The sequence below is a fragment of the Phlebotomus papatasi genome, unplaced genomic scaffold (genome assembly GCF_024763615.1).
Source record: "Phlebotomus papatasi isolate M1 unplaced genomic scaffold, Ppap_2.1 HiC_scaffold_87, whole genome shotgun sequence".
Classification (NCBI taxonomy): Eukaryota; Metazoa; Arthropoda; class Insecta; order Diptera; family Psychodidae; genus Phlebotomus; species Phlebotomus papatasi.
Genome location: NW_026604979.1, coordinates 52,782 through 58,093, shown reverse-complemented (window position 1 = coordinate 58,093; position 5,312 = coordinate 52,782).

Sequence of the window (5,312 nt, the reverse complement as noted above, 5' to 3'; positions counted from 1 at the left end):
ACCGTTTCATGAATGGGCTGTGCGTAATTTATAGCGCATTTGCCGTTTTATGATTAAACTTTACGTGATTTTAAGCGCATTTACCGTTTTATGATTAAGCTTTTCGTAATATTAAGCGCATTTACCGTTTTATAATTGAGCTGTGCGTAATTTTAAGAACATTTACCGTTTTATGATTGAACTGTGCGTGATTTTAAGCGGAATCTTAACCGTTTTATAATTGAGCTGTGCGTGGAGCGCATTTACAGTTTTATGATTGAATTTTGTGAATGATCTTAATCGCATTTACCGTTTTATGATTGAGCTGTGCGTGATTTCAATCGCATTTGTCGTTTCACGATCGCACTGTGCGTGATTCTAAGCGCATTTACCGTTTTATGATTGAGCTGTGCGTAATTTTAAGCAGGTTTTCCGTTTTAAGATTGAGCTGTGCGTAGATTTAAGCGCCTTTACCGTTTTATGATCGAGCTGTGTGTGATTTTAATCGCATTTACCGTTTTATAATTCAGCTGTGCGTAATTTTTAGCGCAATCCTGAGAATTTTATGATTCAGTTGTTCGCATTTTTAAGCACAATCTGAACCGTTCTATGTTTCAAGCTGTGCTAGTTTTCAGGAACGATCTTAACCGTTTTATGATAAAGATGTGCGTGTTTTTAGACGGAAAGTGAATCGTTTTATGATTGAGCTATGCGTATTTGTAGCGTTTTCTTTAACCATTTTATACTTAAGCTATTTGTAGGACAGGGTTAGTCGTTTTATACTTGAACTACACTTGTTATAAATATACTTTTTACCGTTTTGTGATGGATCTGCGTAGTTTTTAAAAATGTTTAGTATGACTCTAAAATATTTACTTTTAAAAATTATGCCTTCCAGAAAGTAGCATTTTACAGCTCGAACTCAAAGAGAGAGAAGTTATATAATCGACTTTTTTTTCAACTTTGCACTGTTCTGGAGCTTAAACGGTAAGAGATATCGACTTCCGATCTTCGGTGACCTTTCCTCAAATGACATTATCTCATGCCCAACCTCTTTATTTCCCCCCTCCCCTTTCATACATTCCCTATCCCTCAAAAATAAGTCAAAAATGAGGTTTTTCCAATTTTGCAAAAAATTGGCCCAAGCTTTTTCAATGATTTTTGGATATGTCTTTTAGAGCTAGTCCTGGCGAACATTTCGTCCAAACATATCTATGACCGGAAAATTCGCCATTTTGAATTATTGAAGGTCAAAGTTCAATCACTTTGGAGGATCCGTTTTTCAACCGATTTGGTTAAATTTGGATTTTTTGGAAAGATATTGAAATTTTGAACCCGACTGCATCGGTCATAATCGGTAATGAACCGGTTAAGTACCGATTATTGCAAAATTTTACACCCCATATTATTAACATTCCCGAAAAACAAAGTTTTTCCAATTTTGTAAAAAATTGGCCCAAACTTTTTCAATGATTTTTGGATATATTTTAGAGCTAGTCCAGGGGGGGGAATTCTGCAACGTTGTGAAGCTCTCATTTGTCAAAAGCCGTGAACTATTCACTATAGTCCTAAGAAAAGCTATTCTGTAAGCGGTGATAAGTTCACGTGAAGCTATCGTTTGAGGTTATGTCTTTCACTTGTCATTTTGAGAGTGATGCGGGTGATGCTGATGCAGTGAAAATGACTGGAAACCGTGAAAACATTGAAAATTCAGAAAATTCTGAACCATCTAAACAGACAAGGAAGAGGGGTCCCTCAGATGAGCAAAAAAAGTCTCTCGTGGACTTCTTGGAGCATAATCTTTGGGTTGCTCGCAATCAGTGAGTAGAACTTTTAGCCGTTCTTGCTAAATTCTCAATCAAAATGCTTTGTAAATTGTTTTAGGTTTCAATCTGAAGACGGCACGGGTGATCTCAAATCCAAGTGGGATGAGGTCACGAAGATGCTTAATATGAAAGGTGGAGCCCATAAAAATCCTGCAGAATGGAAAAAATGTTGGGTAGATCTCAAAAGTTCTGTCAAAAAGAGATATTTTGGCTTGAAAGCAAGGATGGTTCAATCCGGCAATAACGGGTCTGTTGTTGATGAATTAGATGAGCTTGATCAAAGGATTGTGGGCATAATTACAATTGAAGCCCTCGAAGGAGATGGAAGCAGGGAACACGGTATATCAGCGACAGAGAGATCTGCACAAAGGAGCTCTGTTTTGAGTGACATCACAGATATTGAATTTTTGCCGGGACCGAGCAATGCACCAGAAACAGTGGTTTCAGGAACTTCGCACACATCGTCTTCACAGCACTCGCCAGCTGGGTCCGCTCCACAGCTCCATCAGCCCACTAGGCCTGCAGCCAATCCCAAGAAACGAAACAAAGAGAGTGAGGAAATGGTGCTTTTCAAAGAAATGTTGGAAAAAAAGAGACGCAAATCTTAAATCCTTGAAGCAGATAATTTGAGAAAAATTGAAGATGACAAAATAAAGAGAGAGGCCCATGAGGTAAAACTTGAACTCATGCGAGCTCAAGTACAAGTACTCAAAAAACAAATATAACTTTTATGTGAAAAATCATTCAACAATACCAAAAAAAACATTGAATTAGCTAATTTGTTTCTTTTGTGATTATTTAAAAAGGCAATACTTGCGTTACAAAATAAGGTTTATATTTATAAAACTGTTCTAATGGAAAAAGAGAAATTTATTGAATTCTGTATAAATATAAATGTAATAAAATATTTTTGAATTCATTAATTTCACCAATTTATTTGAATCTTTCATCAATTAAAATACACTCCTTATAAGGTGCTCCCTCTGTCTCCTGTCTTGCTGTAAAAGCGTAGATGTTTCATTATGCTGATCTTCCTGAATTTCCAGCATGATGTCATCTTCACTGGGTAAAGGATAATTTTGTTGAACCATAATATTATGGAGAGTGCAGCAAGAGTTTATTATAGCTCCTGCCCTCTTAGGGGAGTACATAAGTATCCTTTGTTTTGAAAGGCATCTGAATCTACTTTTTAAAACCCCAATATATCTTTCAATCACAGAATGTGTCCTCTTGTGAACAATGTTGTACCTTTCTTCGGCTGCATTGTAGGTATTGGACAAAGGAGTCATTAGCCACGGAAGCTGTGGATATCCACTATCACCAAGAATCCAACTGCTCCTATCACCCCTGAAATAGTTGTCTTTTAAAAATGTGCTTACTGAGGAGCTTTTGAACACGAAACTATCATGGACAGCACCTCCAAAGGCAGCATTCACGTTCAAAATATTTAGATTTGCTCCACTTATCTAAAAATATAATAATATTTGGATATAAAATCAGTAGACATTTTAAGTTTAAAACTCACAATTTGAACGTTCTTTGAGTGCGATTATTTTCGAACTGCATAATATGCGTGTTCAATATTGTTTGGTGGCCTTTTTATTAGGATAGTTTCGGTTGCAGGGAAGCTTATGAATTGAGGTGCCAGAAATTCATCAATTATATCTGACACCTCTGACACACACCGAGAGACAGAGGCTTGTGACAGGCAAATCCGGGTTTCTTGGCCAATAGGGCGTTGGTAGGATCCTGAAAAGATTTATCAAGGAATATTTATTAAAAGATATGACAACATTGATGCATAAGAACCTCACCGACTGCAAAGAATCTTATGGCACAAAAGACTCTTTGTTCTTTCGTAAGTCCTGTTTCTCTCTGCCTCTCCTCCATGAACGGGAAAATGTGGTCAAGAAAAGTCCTGCAGAGTGGCTTTGTAAAGCGAAACAGTAGCTTAAAATCCCTGTCTGAGAGATCTTCTAAACGATTAGATGAGTTCCTCAATTCTCTCAACAAGGCACGCGCCTGTCTCTGCCTCCGCTGTTCTCGTGCCCACCGTATCATCATCAAACCAAGAATATCCATTTTTTACTTTTCAGAATCAGTAAATTTTATATTTTTCGCACTTTTTAACATAAAACACCTTCGATACCGCGTGTACACAAGGAAAGTTACAAAAAAATGACTTTCCAGCAAATGGCTATTCAGTGTGTTGACAATTTTGCTTCACTCACAGTTACAGAATCGCAATTCTAGCAGTCGTGAAGCAGCTTGCGTGAACAGTTCACGGTGAATCGTTCACTGGTGATGTGTTCACAAAGTTACAGAATTCCCCCCCAGGTGATCATTTCGCCCAAACATATCTATGACCGGAAAATTCGCCATTTTGAATTATTGAAGGTCAAATTTCAATCACTTTGGAGGATCCGTTTTTCAACCGATTTGGTTAAATTTGGATTTTTTGGAAAGATATTGAAATTTCGAACCCGACTGCATCGGTCATAATCGGTAATGAATCGGTTAAGTATCGATTTTTGAACAATTTTACATCCCATATTATTAACATTCCCGAAAAACAAAGTTTTCCAATTTTGCAAAAAATTGGCCCAGGCTTTTTCAATGATTTTCGGATGTGTTTTAGAGCTAGTTCAGGTGAACATTTCGCCCAAACATATGTACTTATGACCGGAAAATTCGCCATTTTGAATTATTGAAGGTCAAAACTCAACTTCTTTGAAAGTCTCATTTTTCAACCGAATTGGTTAAATTTGGATTTTTTGGAAAGGTATTGAAATTCTGAATCCGACAGCATCGGTCACAATTGGTGATGGATTGGGAAAGTAACAGTAATAGCTCTGTTTTAAAAATTAATGATAAAATTGTTTTTCGCACTTTTTTAGTCTTTTGACCCATATAAAATTCAAACGGTAAGAGATATCGACTTCCGGTCTTCGGTGACCTTTCCTCAAATGACATTATCTCGTACCCAACCTCTTTATTTTTCCCCCCTCCCCTTTCATACGTTCCCTATCCCTCAAAAATAGGTCAAAAATGAGGTTTTTCCAATTTTTCAAAAAATTGGCCCAAGCTTTTCCAATGATTTTCGGATATGTCTTTTAGAGCTAGTCCTGGCGAACATTTCGTCCAAACATATCTATGACCGGAAAATTCGCCATTTTGAATTATTGAAGGTCAAATTTCAATCACTTTGGAGGATCCGTTTTTCAACCGATTTGGTTAAATTTGGATTTTTTGGAAAGATATTGAAATTTCGAACCCGACTGCATCGGTCATAATCGGTAATGAACCGGTTAAGTATCGATTTTTGAATAATTTTACATCCTGTAGGCCCCAAAATAGGCTAAAGGAGCCACTAAGAGGAAGAAAATTTCTTAGATCTCGCCAAGAAATTTCCTTGCTCTTTGGGACGATAAATGCCCGAAGCTTTCTATCCCTTCAGTGTCGCTCGGCGTCTTTTAAAAGACGCCCTTGGTAACGGCAATTTAATGC